Here is a 20,605-nt window from a genome sequence, read left to right as displayed (position 1 = left end):
AAAATCTTAAGCGGCTAATCCCTAACAACTGCGTGCGCTTACTTGGCCACACTTTTTCTTATTTATTAGTAAGAAAACTCCCAAGCGGCTAATCTCCAACGACCCAGTGCGCTTACTTGGCCGCACTTTTATTTTATTTATTAATGAGAAAAATCTCAAGCGGCTAATTCCCAATGATCCAGTGCACTTACTAGGCCGCATTTTTTTGTATTTATAAATAAAAAAAATCTTAAGCGGCTAATCCCTAACGACTAAGTGCGCTTACTTGGCCACACTTTTTTTCATTTATTGGTAAGAAAAATCTCAAGCAGCTAATCTCCAACGATCCAGTGCGCTTACTTGGCCGTACTTTTCTTTCTTTATGGGTAAGAAAAATCTTGAGCGGCTAATCCCCAACGACCCAGTGCGCTTACTTGGCCACACTTTTCTCTTATTTATGGGTACGAAAAATCTCAAGCGGCTAATCTCCAACGACCCAGTGCGCTTACTTGGCCGCACTTTTATTTTATTTATCAATAAGAAAAATCTCAAGCGGCTAATCCCCAATGATCCAGTGCACTTACTAGGCTGCATTTTTTTGTATTTATTGGTTGGAAAAATCTCAAGCAGCTAATTCCTAACGACCGATCGCGCTTACTTGGCCACACTTTTATTTTATTGATTAATAAGAAAAATCTGAAATGGCTAATCCTCAACGACTCAGTGCGCATACTTGATCGCATATTTTTCATTTATTGGTAAGAAAAATCTTGAGCGGCTAATCCCTAACGACTGAGTGCGCTTACTTGGCCACACTTTTTTTTATTTATTAGTGAGAAAACTCCCAAGCTGCTAATCCCTAACGACCCAGCGCGCTTACACGGCCGCACTTTTATTTTATTTACTAATAAGAAAAATCTTAAGCGGCTGAACCCCAATGATCCAGTGCACTTACTAGGCCGCATTTTTTTGTATTTATTGGTTAGAAAAATCTCAAACAGCTAATATCTAACGACCGATCGCGCTTACTTGGCCGCACTTTGATTTTATTTATTAATAAGAAAAATCTCAAATGGCTAATCCTCAACGACTCAGTGCGCATACTTGATCGCATTTTTTTCATTTATTGGTAAGAAAAATCTCAAGCGGCTAATCCCCAACGACCCAGTGCGCTTACTTGGCCACACTTTCCTCTTATTTATGGGTACGAAAAATCTCAAGCGGCTAATCTCCAACGACCCAGTGCGCTTACTTGGCCGCACTTTTATTTTATTTACCAATAAGAAAAATCTCAAGCGGCTAATCTCCAATGATCCAGTGCACTTACTAGGCTGCATTTTTTTGTATTTAATGGTTGGAAAAATCTCAAGCAGCTAATCCCTAACGACCGATCGCGCTTACTTGGTTGTACTTTTTTTATTTATTGGTAAGAAAAATCTGAAGCAGCTAATCCCCAACGACCGAGTGCGCTTACTTGGCCGCACGTTTATTTTATTTATTCATAAAAAAAATCTTAATCGGCTAATCCCTAACGACTGAGTGCGAATACTTGGCCACACTTTTTTTTATTTATTGGTAAGCAAACTCCCAAGCGGCTAATCTCCAACGACCCAGTGCGCTTACTTGGCCGCACTTTTATTTTATTTATTAATAAAAAAAATCTTAAGCGGCTAATCCCTAACGACTGAGTGCGCTTACTTGGCCACACTTTTTCTTATTTATTAGTAAGAAAACTCCCAAGCGGCTAATCTCCAACGACCCAGTGCGCTTACTTGGCCGCACTTTTATTTTATTTATTATTAAGAAAAATCTCAAGCGGCTAATCCCCAATGATCCAGTGCACTTACTAGGCCGCATTTTTTTGTATTTATTGGTTAGAAAAATCTTAAGCAGCTAATCCCTAACGACCCAGTGCGCTTACTTAGCCGCACTTTTATTTAATTTATAAATAAAAAAAATCTTAAGCGGCTAATCCCTAACGACTAAGTGCGCTTACTTGGCCACACTTTTTTTCATTTATTGGTAAGAAAAATCTCAAGCAGCTAATCTCCAACGATCCAGTGCGCTTACTTGGCCGCACTTTTCTTTCTTTATGGGTAAGAAAAATCTTGAGCGGCTAATCCCCAACGACCCAGTGCGCTTACTTGGCCACACTTTCCTCTTATTTATGGGTACGAAAAATCTCAAGCGGCTTATCTCCAACGACCCAGTGCGCTTACTTGGCCGCACTTTTATTTTATTTATTAATAAGAAAAATCTTAAGCGGCTAATCCCTAACAACTGCGTGCGCTTACTTGGCCACACTTTTTCTTATTTATTAGTAAGAAAACTCCCAAACGGCTAATCTCCAACGACCCAGTGCGCTTACTTGGCCGCACTTTTATTTTATTTATTAATGAGAAAAATCTCAAGCGGCTAATCCCCAATGATCCAGTGCACTTACTAGGCCGCATTTTTTTGTATTTATTGGTTAGAAAAATCTTAAGCAGCTAATCCCTAACGACCCAGTGCACTTACTTGGCCGCACTTTTATTTAATTTATAAATAAAAAAAATCTTAAGCGGCTAATCCCTAACGACTAAGTGCGCTTACTTGGCCACACTTTTTTTCATTTATTGGTAAGAAAAATCTCAAGCAGCTAATCTCCAACGATCCAGTGCGCTTACTTGGCCGTACTTTTCTTTCTTTATGGGTAAGAAAAATCTTGAGCGGCTAATCCCCAACGACCCAGTGCGCTTACTTGGCCACACTTTTCTCTTATTTATGGGTACGAAAAATCTCAAGCGGCTAATCTCCAACGACCCAGTGCGCTTACTTGGCCGCACTTTTATTTTATTTATCAATAAGAAAAATCTCAAGCGGCTAATCCCCAATGATCCAGTGCACTTACTAGGCTGCATTTTTTTGTATTTATTGGTTGGAAAAATCTCAAGCAGCTAATTCCTAACGACCGATCGCGCTTACTTGGCCACACTTTTATTTTATTGATTAATAAGAAAAATCTGAAATGGCTAATCCTCAACGACTCAGTGCGCATACTTGATCGCATATTTTTCATTTATTGGTAAGAAAAATCTTGAGCGGCTAATCCCTAACGACTGAGTGCGCTTACTTGGCCACACTTTTTTTTATTTATTAGTGAGAAAACTCCCAAGCTGCTAATCCCTAACGACCCAGCGCGCTTACACGGCCGCACTTTTATTTTATTTACTAATAAGAAAAATCTTAAGCGGCTGAACCCCAATGATCCAGTGCACTTACTAGGCCGCATTTTTTTGTATTTATTGGTTAGAAAAATCTCAAACAGCTAATATCTAACGACCGATCGCGCTTACTTGGCCGCACTTTGATTTTATTTATTAATAAGAAAAATCTAAAATGGCTAATCCTCAACGACTCAGTGCGCATACTTGATCGCATTTTTTTCATTTATTGGTAAGAAAAATCTCAAGCGGCTAATCCCCAACGACCCAGTGCGCTTACTTGGCCACACTTTCCTCTTATTTATGGGTACGAAAAATCTCAAGCGGCTAATCTCCAACGACCCAGTGCGCTTACTTGGCCGCACTTTTATTTTATTTACCAATAAGAAAAATCTCAAGCGGCTAATCCCCAATGATCCAGTGCACTTACTAGGCTGCATTTTTTTGTATTTAATGGTTGGAAAAATCTCAAGCAGCTAATCCCTAACGACCGATCGCGCTTACTTAGTTGTACTTTTTTTTATTTATTGGTAAGAAAAATCTGAAGCAGCTAATCCCCAACGACCGAGTGCGCTTACTTGGCCGCACGTTTATTTTATTTATTCATAAAAAAAATCTTAATCGGCTAATCCCTAACGACTGAGTTCGAATACTTGGCCACACTTTTTTTTATTTATTGGTAAGCAAACTCCCAAGCGGCTAATCTCCAACGACCCAGTGCGCTTACTTGGCCACACTTTTATTTTATTTATTAATAAGAAAAATCTCAAGTGGCTAATCCTCAGCGACTCAGTGCGCATACTTGATCGCATTTTTTTCATTTATTGGTAAGAAAAATCTCAAGCGGCTAATCCCCAACGACCTAGTGCGCTTTCTTGGCCGCACTTTTATTTTATTTATTGATAAAAAAAATCTCAAGTGGCTAATCCTCAACGACCCAGTGCGCTTACTTGGCCGCACTTTTATTTTATTTATTAATAAAAAAATTCTTAAGCGGCTAATCCCCAATGATCTAGTGCACTTACTAGGCCGTACTTTTCTTTATTTATGGGTAAGAAAGATCTTAAGCAGCTAATCCCCAACGATCCAGTGCGCTTACTTGGCCGTACTTTTTTTTCTTTATGGGTAAGAAAAATGTTAAGCGGCTAATCCCCAACGACCCAGTGCGCTTACTTGGCCGATCTTTTTTTTTTTTATTGGTAAGAAAAATCCCAAGCGGCTAATCCCTAACGACCCAGTGCGCTTACTCGGCCGCACTTTTATTTTATTTATTAATAAAAAAATTCTTAAGCGGCTAATCCCCAATGATCTAGTGCACTTACTAGGCCGTACTTTTCTTTATTTATGGGTAAGAAAGATCTTAAGCAGCTAATCCCCAACGATCCAGTGCGCTAACTTGGCCGCACTTTTTTTTATTTATTGGTTAGAAAAATCCAAAGCGGCTAATCCCTAACAACCCAGTGCGCTTACTTAGCCACACTTTTATTTCATTTATTAATAAGAAAAATCTTAAGCGTCTAATCTCTAATGTCCAGTGCGCTAATTTGGCCACACTTTTTTTTATTTATTGGTAAGAAAAATTTCAAGCGGCTAATCTCCAACGATCCAGTGCGCTTACTTGGCCGTACTTTTCTTTCTTTATTGGTAAGAAAAATCTTAAGCGGCTAATCCCCAACGACCTAGTGCGCTTACTTGGCCACACTTTTTTCTTATTTATGGGTACGAAAAATCTCAAGTGGCTAATCTCTAACGACCCAGTGTGCTTACTCGGCCGCACTTTTATTTTATTTAACAATAAGAAAGATTTTAAGCGGCTAATCCCTAATGATCCAGGGCACTTACTAGGCCGTACTTTTTTATTTATGGGTAAGAAAAATCTTAAGCGGCTGATCCCCAACGACCATGTGCGCTTACTTGGCCGCACTTTTTTTTATTTATTGGTAAGAAAAATCCCAAGCGGCGAATCCCCAACAACCCAGTGCGCTTACTTAGCCACACTTTAATTTTATTTATTAATAAAAAAAATCTTAAGCGGCTAATCCCTAACGACTGAGTGCGCTAACTTGGCCGCACTTTTATTTTATTTATTAATAAGAAAAATCTTAAGCGTCTAATCTCTAACGATCCAGTGCGCTGATTTGGCCGCACTTTTTTTATTTATTGGTAAGAAAAAACTCAAGCGGCTAATCTCTAACGACCTAGTGCGCTTACTTGGCCGCACTTTTTTTTTTTTATTGGTAAGAAAAATTCCAAGCGGCTAATCCTTAACGACCCAGTGCGATTACTCGGCCGCACTTTCATTTTATTTAATAATAAGAAAAATCTTAAGCGGCTAATCCCTAATAATCCAGTGCACTTACTAGGCCGTACTTTTCTTTATTTATGGGTAAGAAAAATCTCAAGAGGCTGATCCCCAACGACCATGTGCGCTTACTTGGCCGCACTTTTTTTTATTTATTGGTAAGAAAAATCCCAAGCGGCGAATACCCAACAACCCAGTGCGCTTACTTAGCCACACTTTTATTTTATTTATTAATAAGAAAAGTCTTAAGCGTCTAATCTCCAACGATCCAGTGCGCTAATTTGGCTGCACTTTTTTTTATTTATTGGTAAGAAAAATCCCAAGCGGCTTATCCCTAACGACCCAGTGCGCTTACTCGGCCGCACTTTTATTTTATTTATTAATAAAAAAATTCTTAAGCGGCTAATCCCCAACAACCCAATGCACTTACTAGGCCGTACTTTGCTTTATTTATGGGTAAAAAAAATCTTAAGCGGCTAATTCCCAACGATCCAGTGCGCTTACTTGGCCGCACTTTTTTTTTATTTATTAATAAGAAAAATCTCAAGCGGCTAATCCCCAATGATCCAGTGCGCTTTCTTGGCCGCACTTTTATTTTATTTATTAATAAAAAAAATCTTAAGCGGCTAATCCCTAACGACTGAGTGCGCTTACTTGGCCACACTATTTTTTTATTTATTGGTAAGAAAAATCTCAAGCAGCTAATCCTGAACGACCGAGTGCAATAACTTGGCCGCACTTTTATTTTATTTATTAATAAGAAAAATCCCAAGCGGCTAATCCCCAACAACCCAGTGCGCTTACTTAGCCACACTTTTATTTCATTTATAAATAAGAAAAATCTTAAGCGTCTAATCTCCAACGGTCCAGTGCGCTAATTTGGCGACACTTTTTTATATTTATTGGTAAGAAAAATCTCAAGCGGCTAATCTCCAACGATCCAGTGCGCTTACTTGGCCGTACTTTTCTTTCTTTATGGGTAAGAAAAATCTTAAGCGGCTAATCCCCGACGACCTAGTGCGCTTACTTGGCCACACTTTTTTCTTATTTATGGGTACGAAAAATCTCAAGCGGCTAATCCCTAACGACCCAGTGTGCTTACTCGGCCGCACTTTTATTTTATTTAACAATAAGAAAGATTTTAAGCGGCTAATCCCTAATGATCCAGGGCACTTACTAGGCCGTACTTTTTTATTTATGGGTAAGAAAAATCTTAAGCGGCTGATCCCCAACGACCATGTGCGCTTACTTGGCCGCACTTTTTTTTATTTATTGGTAAGAAAAATCCCAAGCGGCGAATCCCCAACAACCCAGTGCGCTTACTTAGCCACACTTTAATTTTATTTATTAATAAAAAAAATCTTAAGCGGCTAATCCCTAACGACTGAGTGCGCTAACTTGGCCGCACTTTTATTTTATTTATTAATAAGAAAAATCTTAAGCGTCTAATCTCTAACGATCCAGTGCGCTGATTTGGCCGCACTTTTTTTATTTATTGGTAAGAAAAAACTCAAGCGGCTAATCTCTAACGACCTAGTGCGCTTACTTGGCCGCACTTTTTTTTTTTTATTGGTAAGAAAAATTCCAAGCGGCTAATCCTTAACGACCCAGTGCGATTACTCGGCCGCACTTTCATTTTATTTAATAATAAGAAAAATCTTAAGCGGCTAATCCCTAATAATCCAGTGCACTTACTAGGCCGTACTTTTCTTTATTTATGGGTAAGAAAAATCTCAAGAGGCTGATCCCCAACGACCATGTGCGCTTACTTGGCCGCACTTTTTTTTATTTATTGGTAAGAAAAATCCCAAGCGGCGAATACCCAACAACCCAGTGCGCTTACTTAGCCACACTTTTATTTTATTTATTAATAAGAAAAGTCTTAAGCGTCTAATCTCCAACGATCCAGTGCGCTAATTTGGCTGCACTTTTTTTTATTTATTGGTAAGAAAAATCCCAAGCGGCTTATCCCTAACGACCCAGTGCGCTTACTCGGCCGCACTTTTATTTTATTTATTAATAAAAAAATTCTTAAGCGGCTAATCCCCAACAACCCAATGCACTTACTAGGCCGTACTTTGCTTTATTTATGGGTAAAAAAAATCTTAAGCGGCTAATTCCCAACGATCCAGTGCGCTTACTTGGCCGCACTTTTTTTTTATTTATTAATAAGAAAAATCTCAAGCGGCTAATCCCCAATGATCCAGTGCGCTTTCTTGGCCGCACTTTTATTTTATTTATTAATAAAAAAAATCTTAAGCGGCTAATCCCTAACGACTGAGTGCGCTTACTTGGCCACACTATTTTTTTATTTATTGGTAAGAAAAATCTCAAGCAGCTAATCCTGAACGACCGAGTGCAATAACTTGGCCGCACTTTTATTTTATTTATTAATAAGAAAAATCCCAAGCGGCTAATCCCCAACAACCCAGTGCGCTTACTTAGCCACACTTTTATTTCATTTATAAATAAGAAAAATCTTAAGCGTCTAATCTCCAACGGTCCAGTGCGCTAATTTGGCGACACTTTTTTATATTTATTGGTAAGAAAAATCTCAAGCGGCTAATCTCCAACGATCCAGTGCGCTTACTTGGCCGTACTTTTCTTTCTTTATGGGTAAGAAAAATCTTAAGCGGCTAATCCCCGACGACCTAGTGCGCTTACTTGGCCACACTTTTTTCTTATTTATGGGTACGAAAAATCTCAAGCGGCTAATCCCTAACGACCCAGTGCGCTTACTCGGCCGCACTTTTATTTTATTTAATAATAAGAAAAATCTTATGCGGCTAATCCCTAATGATCCAGTGCACTTAATAGGCCGTACTTTTCTTTATTTATGGGTAAGAAAAATCTTAAGCGGCTGATCCCCAACGACCATGTGCGCTTACTTGGCCGCACTTTTTTTCATTTATTGGTAAGAAAAATCCCAAGCGGCGAATCCCCAACAATCCAGTGCGCTTACTTAGCCACACTTTTATTTTATTTATTAATAAGAAAAGTCTTAAGCGTCTAATCTCCAACGATCCAGTGCTCTAATTTGGCTGCACTTTTTTTTATTTATTGGTAAGAAAAATCTCAAGCGGCTAATATCCAATGATCCAGTGCGCTTACTTGGCCGTACCTTTCTTTTTTTATGGGTAAGAAAAATCTTAAGCAGCTAATCCCCAACAACCCAATGCGCTTACTTGGCCACACGTTTTTCTTATTAATGGGTACGAAAAATCTCAAGCGGCTAATCCCTAACGACCCAGTGCGCTTACTCGGCCGCACTTTTATTTTATTTATTAATAAGAAAAATCTCAAGTGGCTAATCCCCAATGATCCAGTGCGCTTACTTGGCCGCACTTTTATTTTATTTATTAATAAAAAAATTCTTAAGCGGCTAATCCCTAACGACTGAGTGCGCTTACTTGGCCACACTATTTTTTTATTTATTGGTAAGAAAAATTTCAAGCAGCTGATCCTCAACGACCGAGTGCGCTAAATTGGCCGCACTTTTATTTTATTTATTAATAAGAAAAATCTCAAGTGGCTAATCCTCAACGACTTAGTGCGCATACATTGCCGCATTTTTTTTATTTATTGGGAAGAAAAATCTTAAGCGGCTAATCCCCAACGACCTAGTGCGCTTACTTGGCCGCACTTTTATTTTATTTATTAATAAGAAAAATCTCAAGTGGCTAATCCTCAACAACTCAGTGCGCATACATTGCCGCATTTTTTCTATTTATTGAAAAGAAAAATCTCAAGCGGCTAATCCCGAACGACCCAGTGCGCTTACTTAGCCACACTTTTATTTTATTTATTAATAAGAAAAATCTTAAGCGTCTAATCTCCAACGATCCAGTGCGCTGATTTGGCCGCACTTTTTTTATTTATTGGTAAGAAAAATCTCAAGCGAATAATCTCTAACGACCTAGTGCGAATACTTGGCCGCACTTTTTTTATTTACTGGTAAGAAAAATCTCAAGCGGCTAATCCCCAACGACACAGTTGGCCTAATTGGCCGCACTTTTATATTATTTATTAATAAGAAAAATCTCAAGCAGCTAATTCCCAACGACCCAGTGCACATACTTGGCCGCACTTTTATTTTATTTATTAATAAGAAAAATCTCAAGCAGCTAATCCTCAACGACCGAGTGCGCTAAATTGGCCGCACTTTTATTTTATTTATTAATAAGAAAAATCTCAAGTGGCTAATCCTCAACGACTCAGTGCGCATACATTGCCGCATTTTTTTTATTTATTGGTAAGAAAAATCTCAAGCAGCTAATCCTCAACGACCGAGTGCGCTTACTTGGCCGCACTTTTATTTTATTTATTAATAAGAAAAATCTCAAGTGGCTAATCCTCAACGACTCAGTGCGCATACATTGCCGCATTTTTTTTATTTATTGGTAAGAAAAATCTCAAGCGGCTAATCCCCAACGACCTAGTGCGCTTACTTGGCCGCACTTTCATTTTATTTATTTATAAGAAAAATCTCAAGCGGCTGATCCCCAACGACTTAGTTCGCTTACTTAGCAAAACTTTTATTTTATTTATTAGTGAGAAAAATCTCAAGCAGCTAATCCCCAATGACCAAGTGCGCTAAATTGGCCGCGCTTTTATTATATTTTTCAATAAGAAAAATCTCAAGTGGCTAATCTCCAACGATCCAGTGCGCTTACTTGGCCGTACTTTTCTTTCTTCATAGGTAAGAAAAATCTTAAGCGGCTAATCCCCAACGACCTAGTGCGCTTACTTGGCCACACTTTTTTCTTATTTATGGGTACGAAAAATCTCAAGCGGCTAATCCCTAACGACCCAGTGCGCTTACTCGGCCGCACTTTTATTTTATTTATTAATACGAAAAATCTCAAGCGGCTAATCCCCAACGATCCAGTGCACTTGCAAGGCCGTCCTTTTCTTTTTTTATGGGTAAGAAAAATCTTAAGCGGCTAATCCTTAACGACCCAGTGCGCTTACTTGGCCGAATTTTTTTTATTTGTTAGTAAGAAAAATCTTAAGCGGCTAATTCCTAACGACTGAGTGCGCTTACTTGGCCACTCTTTTTTTTATTTATTGGTAAGAAAAATCTTAAGCGGCTAATCTCCAACAATCCAGTGCGCTTACTTAGCCACACTTTTATTTTATTTATTTATAAGAAAAATCTTAGGCGTCTAATCTTTAACGATCTAGTGCGCTAATTTGGCCGCACTTTTTTTTATTTATTGGTAAGAAAAATCTCAAGCGGCTAATCTCCAACGATCCAGTGCGCTTACTTGGCCGTACTTTTCTTTTTTTATGGGTAAGAAAAATCTTAAGCGGCTAATCCTTAACGACCCAGTGCGCTTACTTGGCCGCACTTTTTTTTATTTGTTAGTAAGAAAAATCTTAAGCGGCTTATCCCTAACGACCCAGTGCGCTTACTCGGCCGCACTTTTATTTTATTTATTAATAAGAAAAATCTCAAGTGGCTAATCCTCAACGACTCAGTGCGCATACTTGGCCGCATTTTTTTTATTTATTGGTAAGAAAAATCTCAAGCGGCTAATCCTCAACGACTCAGTGCGCATACTTGGCCGCATTTTTTTTATTTATTAGTAAGAAAAATCTCAAGCGGCTAATCCCTAACGACCTAGTGCGCTTACTTTGCCGCACATTTATTTTATTTATTAATAAGAAAAATCTCAAGTGGCTAATCCTCAACGACTCAGTGCGCATACTTGGCCGCATTTTTTTTATTTATTGGTAAGAAAAATCTCAAGCGGCTAATCCCTAACGACCTAGTGCGCTTACTTGGCTGCACATTTATTTTATTTATTAATAAGGAAAATCTCAAGCGGCTAATCCCCAACGACTCTGTGCGAATACTTGGCCGCACATTTATTTTATTTATTAATAAGAAAAATCTCAAGCGGCTAATCCCCAACGACGGAGTGCGCTTACTTGGCCACACTTTTTTTTATTTATTAGTAAGAAAACTCTCAAGCGGCTCATATCCAACGACTAAGTGAACTTACTTGGTGGCCCTTTTTTTCTTTTATTGGTAAGAAAAATCTCAAGCAGCTAATCTCCAACGACCGAGTGCGCTTACTTGGCCGTACTTTTATTTTATTTATTAATAAGAAAAATCTCAAGCGGCTAATTCCCTACGACCCAGTGCGCTAACTTGGCCACACGTTTTTTTAATTATTAGTAAGAAAACTCTCAAGCGGCTCATGTCTAACGACAAAGTGCACTTACTTGGCGGCCCTTTTTTTTATTTATTGGTAAGAAAAATCTCAAGCAGCTAATCCCCAACGACCGAGTGCGCTATTTTGGCCGCACTTTTATTTTATTTATTAATAAGAAAAATTTCAAGTGGCTAATCCTCAACGACTCAGTGCGAATACTTGGCCGCACTTTCTTTATTTATGGGTAAAAAAAATCTTAAGCGGCTAATCTCCAACGACTCAGTGAACTTACTCGGCCACACTTCTTTTGATTTATTGGTAAGAAAACTATTAAGCAGCTAATCTTCAATGACTCAGTGCGCATACTAAGCCACACTTTTATTACATTTATTATTAAGAAAAATCTCAAGCAGCTAATCTCCAACGAATCAGTGCGCTTACTTGGCCACAGTTCTTTTTATTTATTGGTAAGAAAACTATTAAGCAGCTAATTTTTAACGAGTAAGTGCGCTTACTAAGCCGCACTTTTATTACATTTATCAATAAGAAAAATCTCAAGCAGCTAATCCCCAACGACCCAGTGCACTCACTCGGCCACACTTCTTTTTATTTATTGGTAAGAGAAATCTCAAGCAGCTAATCCCCAACAACCCAGTGCGCTTACTTGGCCGTACTTTTATTTTATTTATTAATAAAAAAAATCTTAAGCGTCTTATCTCCAACGATCCAGTGCGCTAACTTGGCCGCACTTTTTTTTGTTCGTTAGTAAGAAAAATCTCAAGCGGCTAATCTCCAACGATCCAGTGCGCTTACTTGGCCGTACTTTTTCTTCATTCATAGGTAAGAAAAATCTTAAGCGGCTAATCTCCAACGATTCAGTGCGCTTACTGGGCCGTACTTTTCTTTCTTTATGGGAAAGAAAAATCCCAAGCGGCTAATCCCTAACAATCCAGTGCGCTTACTTAGCCACACTTTTATTTTATTTATTAATAAGAAAAATCTTAAGCGTCTGATCTCCAACGATCCAGAGCGCTAATTTGGCCGCATTTTTTTTTATTTATTGGTAAGAAAAATCTCAAGCGGCTAATCTCCAACGATCCAGTGCACTTACTAGGCCGTACTTTTCTTTCTTTATGGGTAAGAAAAATCTTAAGCTGCTAATCCCTAACGACCCAGTGCGCTTACTTAGCCACACTTTTTTCTTATTCATGGGTATGAAAAATCTCAAGCAGCTTATCCCTAACAACCCAGTGCGCTTACTCGGCCGCATTTTTTTTTATTTATTAATAAAAAAAATCTTAAGCGGCTAATCCCTAACGACTGAGTGCGCTTACTAGGCCACACTTTTTTTTATTTAATGGTGAGAAAAATTTCAAGCAGCTTATCCCTAACGACCCAGTGCGCTTACTTGGCCGCACTTTTATATTATTTATTATTAAGAAAAATCTTAAGCGGCTAATCCCTAACGACGCAGTGCGCTCACTTAGCAGTACTTTTATCCATTTATTGGTAAAAAAAATCTCAAGCAGCTAATCCCCAACGATCGAGTGCGCTAACTTGGCCGCACTTTTATTTTATTTATTAATAAGAAAAATCTCAAGTGGCTAATCCTCAACGACTCAGTGCGCATACTTGGACGCATTTCTTTTATTTATTAATAAGAAAAATCTCAAGCAGCTTATCTCCAACGATCGAGTGCGCTAATTTGGCCGCACTTTTTTTTATTTATTGGTAAAAAAAATTTCAAGCGGCTAATCTCCAACGATCCAGTGCGCTTACTTGGCCGTACTTTTCTTTCTTTATGGGTAAGAAAAATCTTAAGCGGCTCATCCCCAACGACCCAGTGCGCTTACTTAGCCACACTTTTTTCTTATTCATGGGTACAAATAATCTCAAGCGGCTAATCCCTAACGACCCAGTGCGCTTACTCGGCCGCACTTATATTTTATTTATTAATGAGAAAAATCTCAAGTGGCTAATCCTCAACGACTCAGTGCGCATACTTGGCCGCATTTTTTTTATTTATTGGTAAGAAAAATCTCAAGCGGCTAATCCCCAACGACCTAGTGCGCTAACTTGGCCGCACTTTTATTTTATTTATTAATAAGAAAAATCTCAAGCGGCTAATCCCCAACGACCCAGTGCGCTTACTTTGCCACACGTTTTTTTATTTATTAGTAAGAAAACTCTCAAGCGGCTCATATCCAACGACTAAGTGCACTTATTTGGAGGCCCTTTGTTTCATTTATTGGTAAGAAAAATCTCAAGCAGCTAATCTCCAACGACCGAGTGCGCTCACTTGGCTGTACTTTTATTTTATTTATTAATAAGAAAAATCTCAAGCGGCTAATCCCCTACGACCTAGTGCGCTTACTTGGCCACACGTTTTTTTATTTATTAGTAAGAAAACTCTCAAGCGGCTCATATCCAACGACAAAGTGCACTTACTTAGCGGCCCTTTTTTTTATTTATTAGTAAGAAAAATCTCAAGCAGCTAATCCCCAACGACCGAGTGCGCTATTTTGGCCGCACTTTTATTTTATTTATTAATAAGAAAAATTTTAAGTGGCTAATCCTCAACGACTCAGTGCGAATACTTGGCCGCACTTTTTTTATTTACTGGTAAGAAAAATCTCAAGCGGCTAATCCCTAACGACACAGTGGGCTTAATTGGCCGCACTTTTATTTTATTTATTAATAAGAAAAATCTCAAGGGGCTAATCCTCAACGACTCAGTGCGCATACTTGGCCGCATTTTCTTTATTTATTGGTAAGGAAAATCTCAAGCGGCTAATCTCCAACTATCCAGTGCGCTTACTTGGCCGTACTTTTCTTTCTTCATGGGTAAGAGAAATCTTAAGCGGCTAATCCCTAACGACCCAGTGCGCTTACTTAGCCACACTTTTTTCTTATTCATGGGTACGAAAAATCTCAAGCGGCTAATCCCTAACGACCCAGTGCGCTTACTTAGCCACACTTTTTTCTTATTCATGGGTACGAAAAATCTCAAGCAGCTAATCCTCAATGATCCAGTGCACTTACTAGGCCGCATTTTTTCGTATTTATTGGTTAGAAAAATCTCAAGCAGCTAATCCCTAACGACCGATCGCGCTTACTTGGCCGCACTTTTATTTCATTTATTAATAAGAAAAATCTTAAGCGGCTGATCCCTAACGACTGAGTGCGCTTACTTGGCCACACTTTTATTTATTTATTAATAAAAAAAATCTTAAGCGGCTAATCCCTAACGACTGAGTGCGCTTACTAGGCCACACTTTTTTTTATTTAATGGTGAGAAAAATTTCAAGCAGCTTATCCCTAACGACCCAGTGCGCTTACTCGGCCGCACTTTTATTTTATTTATTAATAAGAAAAATCTCAAGTGGCTAATCCTCAACGACTCAGTGCGCATACTTGGCCGCATTTTTTTTATTTATTGGTAAGAAAAATCTCAAGCTGCTAATCCTCAACGACTCAGTGCGCATACTTGGCCGCATTTTTTTTATTTATTAGTAAGAAAAATCTCAAGCGGCTAATCCCTAACGACCTAGTGCGCTTACTTTGCCGCACATTTATTTTATTTATTAATAAGAAAAATCTCAAGTGGCTAATCCTCAACGACTCAGTGCGCATACTTGGCCGCATTTTTTTTATTTATTGGTAAGAAAAATCTCAAGCGGCTAATCCCTAACGACCTAGTGCGCTTACTTGGCTGCACATTTATTTTATTTATTAATAAGGAAAATCTCAAGCGGCTAATCCCCAACGACTCTGTGCGAATACTTGGCCGCACATTTATTTTATTTATTAATAAGAAAAATCTCAAGCGGCTAATCCCCAACGACGGAGTGCGCTTACTTGGCCACACTTTTTTTTATTTATTAGTAAGAAAACTCTCAAGCGGCTCATATCCAACGACTAAGTGAACTTACTTGGTGGCCCTTTTTTTCTTTTATTGGTAAGAAAAATCTCAAGCAGCTAATCTCCAACGACCGAGTGCGCTTACTTGGCCGTACTTTTATTTTATTTATTAATAAGAAAAATCTCAAGCGGCTAATTCCCTACGACCCAGTGCGCTAACTTGGCCACACGTTTTTTTAATTATTAGTAAGAAAACTCTCAAGCGGCTCATGTCTAACGACAAAGTGCACTTACTTGGCGGCCCTTTTTTTTATTTATTGGTAAGAAAAATCTCAAGCAGCTAATCCCCAACGACCGAGTGCGCTATTTTGGCCGCACTTTTATTTTATTTATTAATAAGAAAAATTTCAAGTGGCTAATCCTCAACGACTCAGTGCGAATACTTGGCCGCACTTTCTTTATTTATGGGTAAAAAAAATCTTAAGCGGCTAATCTCCAACGACTCAGTGAACTTACTCGGCCACACTTCTTTTGATTTATTGGTAAGAAAACTATTAAGCAGCTAATCTTCAATGACTCAGTGCGCATACTAAGCCACACTTTTATTACATTTATTATTAAGAAAAATCTCAAGCAGCTAATCTCCAACGAATCAGTGCGCTTACTTGGCCACAGTTCTTTTTATTTATTGGTAAGAAAACTATTAAGCAGCTAATTTTTAACGAGTAAGTGCGCTTACTAAGCCGCACTTTTATTACATTTATCAATAAGAAAAATCTCAAGCAGCTAATCCCCAACGACCCAGTGCACTCACTCGGCCACACTTCTTTTTATTTATTGGTAAGAGAAATCTCAAGCAGCTAATCCCCAACAACCCAGTGCGCTTACTTGGCCGTACTTTTATTTTATTTATTAATAAAAAAAATCTTAAGCGTCTTATCTCTAACGATCCAGTGCGCTAACTTGGCCGCACTTTTTTTTGTTCGTTAGTAAGAAAAATCTCAAGCGGCTAATCTCCAACGATCCAGTGCGCTTACTTGGCCGTACTTTTTCTTCATTCATAGGTAAGAAAAATCTTAAGCGGCTAATCTCCAACGATTCAGTGCGCTTACTGGGCCGTACTTTTCTTTCTTTATGGGAAAGAAAAATCCCAAGCGGCTAATCCCTAACAATCCAGTGCGCTTACTTAGCCACACTTTTATTTTATTTATTAATAAGAAAAATCTTAAGCGTCTGATCTCCAACGATCCAGAGCGCTAATTTGGCCGCATTTTTTTTTATTTATTGGTAAGAAAAATCTCAAGCGGCTAATCTCCAACGATCCAGTGCACTTACTAGGCCGTACTTTTCTTTCTTTATGGGTAAGAAAAATCTTAAGCTGCTAATCCCTAACGACCCAGTGCGCTTACTTAGCCACACTTTTTTCTTATTCATGGGTATGAAAAATCTCAAGCAGCTTATCCCTAACAACCCAGTGCGCTTACTCGGCCGCATTTTTTTTTATTTATTAATAAAAAAAATCTTAAGCGGCTAATCCCTAACGACTGAGTGCGCTTACTAGGCCACACTTTTTTTTATTTAATGGTGAGAAAAATTTCAAGCAGCTTATCCCTAACGACCCAGTGCGCTTACTTGGCCGCACTTTTATATTATTTATTATTAAGAAAAATCTTAAGCGGCTAATCCCTAACGACGCAGTGCGCTCACTTAGCAGTACTTTTATCCATTTATTGGTAAAAAAAATCTCAAGCAGCTAATCCCCAACGATCGAGTGCGCTAACTTGGCCGCACTTTTATTTTATTTATTAATAAGAAAAATCTCAAGTGGCTAATCCTCAACGACTCAGTGCGCATACTTGGACGCATTTCTTTTATTTATTAATAAGAAAAATCTCAAGCAGCTTATCTCCAACGATCGAGTGCGCTAATTTGGCCGCACTTTTTTTTATTTATTGGTAAAAAAAATTTCAAGCGGCTAATCTCCAACGATCCAGTGCGCTTACTTGGCCGTACTTTTCTTTCTTTATGGGTAAGAAAAATCTTAAGCGGCTCATCCCCAACGACCCAGTGCGCTTACTTAGCCACACTTTTTTCTTATTCATGGGTACAAATAATCTCAAGCGGCTAATCCCTAACGACCCAGTGCGCTTACTCGGCCGCACTTATATTTTATTTATTAATGAGAAAAATCTCAAGTGGCTAATCCTCAACGACTCAGTGCGCATACTTGGCCGCATTTTTTTTATTTATTGGTAAGAAAAATCTCAAGCGGCTAATCCCCAACGACCTAGTGCGCTAACTTGGCCGCACTTTTATTTTATTTATTAATAAGAAAAATCTCAAGCGGCTAATCCCCAACGACCCAGTGCGCTTACTTTGCCACACGTTTTTTTATTTATTAGTAAGAAAACTCTCAAGCGGCTCATATCCAACGACTAAGTGCACTTATTTGGAGGCCCTTTGTTTCATTTATTGGTAAGAAAAATCTCAAGCAGCTAATCTCCAACGACCGAGTGCGCTCACTTGGCTGTACTTTTATTTTATTTATTAATAAGAAAAATCTCAAGCGGCTAATCCCCTACGACCTAGTGCGCTTACTTGGCCACACGTTTTTTTATTTATTAGTAAGAAAACTCTCAAGCGGCTCATATCCAACGACAAAGTGCACTTACTTAGCGGCCCTTTTTTTTATTTATTAGTAAGAAAAATCTCAAGCAGCTAATCCCCAACGACCGAGTGCGCTATTTTGGCCGCACTTTTATTTTATTTATTAATAAGAAAAATTTTAAGTGGCTAATCCTCAACGACTCAGTGCGAATACTTGGCCGCACTTTTTTTATTTACTGGTAAGAAAAATCTCAAGCGGCTAATCCCTAACGACACAGTGGGCTTAATTGGCCGCACTTTTATTTTATTTATTAATAAGAAAAATCTCAAGGGGCTAATCCTCAACGACTCAGTGCGCATACTTGGCCGCATTTTCTTTATTTATTGGTAAGGAAAATCTCAAGCGGCTAATCTCCAACTATCCAGTGCGCTTACTTGGCCGTACTTTTCTTTCTTCATGGGTAAGAGAAATCTTAAGCGGCTAATCCCTAACGACCCAGTGCGCTTACTTAGCCACACTTTTTTCTTATTCATGGGTACGAAAAATCTCAAGCGGCTAATCCCTAACGACCCAGTGCGCTTACTTAGCCACACTTTTTTCTTATTCATGGGTACGAAAAATCTCAAGCAGCTAATCCTCAATGATCCAGTGCACTTACTAGGCCGCATTTTTTCGTATTTATTGGTTAGAAAAATCTCAAGCAGCTAATCCCTAACGACCGATCGCGCTTACTTGGCCGCACTTTTATTTCATTTATTAATAAGAAAAATCTTAAGCGGCTGATCCCTAACGACTGAGTGCGCTTACTTGGCCACACTTTTATTTATTTATTAATAAAAAAAATCTTAAGCGGCTAATCCCTAACGACTGAGTGCGCTTACTAGGCCACACTTTTTTTTATTTAATGGTGAGAAAAATTTCAAGCAGCTTATCCCTAACGACCCAGTGCGCTTACTTGGCCGCACTTTTCTTTATTTATTATTAAGAAAAATCTTAAGCGGCTAATCCCTAACGACGCAGTGCGCTCACTTAGCAGCACTTTTTTTCATTTATTGGTAAAAAAAATCTCAAGCAGCTAATCCCCAACGATCGAGTGCGCTAACTTGGCCGCACTTTTATTTTATTTATTAATAAGAAAACTCTCAAGTGGCTAATCCTCAACGACTCAGTGCGCATACTTGCCCGCATTTCTTTTATTTATCAATAAGAAAAATCTTAAGCGTCTTATCTCCATCGATCCAGTGCGCTCACTTGGCCGCACTTTTTTTTATTCGTTAGTAAGAAAAATCTCGAGCGGCTTATCTCCAACGATCCAGTGCGCTTACTTGGCCGTACTTTTTCTTTATTTATGGGTAAGAAAAATCTTAAGCGGCTAATCTCCAAGGATCTAGTGCGCTTACTTGGCCGTACTTTTCTTTCTTTATGGGTAAGAAAAATCTCAAGCGGCTAATCCCCAACAATCCAGTGCGCTTACTTAGCCACACTTTTATTTTATTTATTTAGAAAAAAAATCTTAAGCGCCTAATCTTCAACGATCCAGTGCACTAATTTGGCCGCACTTTTTTTTATTTATTGGTAAGAAAAATCTCAAGCGGCTAATCTCCAACGATCCAGTGCGCTTACTTGGCCGTACTTTTCTTTCTTTATGGGTAAGAAAAATCTTAAGCGGCTAATCCTCAACGACTCAGTGCGCATACTTGGCCGCATTTTTTTTATTTATTGGTAAGAAAAATCTCAAGCGGCTAATCCCCAACGACCTAGTGCGCTTACTTGGCCGCACTTTTATTCTATTTATTAATAAGAAAAATCTCAAGCGGCTAATCCCCAACGACCCAGTGCGCTTACTTAGCCACCCTTTTTTCTTATTCATGGGTACGAAAAATCTCAAGCGGCTAATCCCTAACGACCCAGTGCGCTTACTCGGCCGCACTTTTATTTTATTTATTAATAAGAAAAATCTCAAGTGGCTAATCCTCAACGACTCAGTGCGCATACTTGGCCGCATTTTTTTTATTTATTGGTAAGAAAAATCTCAAGCGGCTAATCCCCAACGACCTAGTGCGCTTACTTGGCCGCACTTTTATTTTATTTATTAATAAGAAAAATCTCAAGTGGCTAATTCCCTACGACCCAGTGCGCTTACTTGGCCACACGTTTTTTTATTTATTAGTAAGAAAACTCTCAAGCGGCTCATATCCAACGACAAAGTGCACTTACTTGGCGGCCCTTTTTTTTATTTATTGGTAAGAAAAATCTCAAGCAGCTAATCCCCAACGACCGAGTGCGCTATTTTGGCCGCACTTTTATTTTATTCATTAATAAGAAAAATTCCAAGTGGCTAATCCTCAACGACTCAGTGCGAATACTTGGCCGCACTTTTTTTATTTATGGGTAAGAAAAATCTCAAGCGAATAATCCCCAACGACACAGTGCGCTTACTTAGCCGAACGTTTTTAAAATTATTGGTAAGAAAAATCTCAAGCTGCTAATT

The 20,605-nt window shown here is 38.7% G+C and overlaps 1 protein-coding gene across 1 annotated transcript in view; it reads right to left on the bottom strand.

Annotated features, from left to right (window-relative positions):
- Positions 1 to 20,605, bottom strand: part of Oseg1 (intraflagellar transport protein Oseg1) — a 563,616-nt gene that overhangs the window by 515,598 nt on the left and 27,413 nt on the right. The window lies entirely within an intron of this gene.

Source organism: Copidosoma floridanum, unplaced genomic scaffold (genome assembly GCF_036245765.1).
Source record: "Copidosoma floridanum isolate Cflo_tuat_1 unplaced genomic scaffold, Cflo_Japanese_pri ptg000006l, whole genome shotgun sequence".
In the NCBI taxonomy this organism is placed as follows: domain Eukaryota; kingdom Metazoa; phylum Arthropoda; class Insecta; order Hymenoptera; family Encyrtidae; genus Copidosoma; species Copidosoma floridanum.
This window is presented reverse-complemented; position numbering and strand designations above follow the sequence as displayed.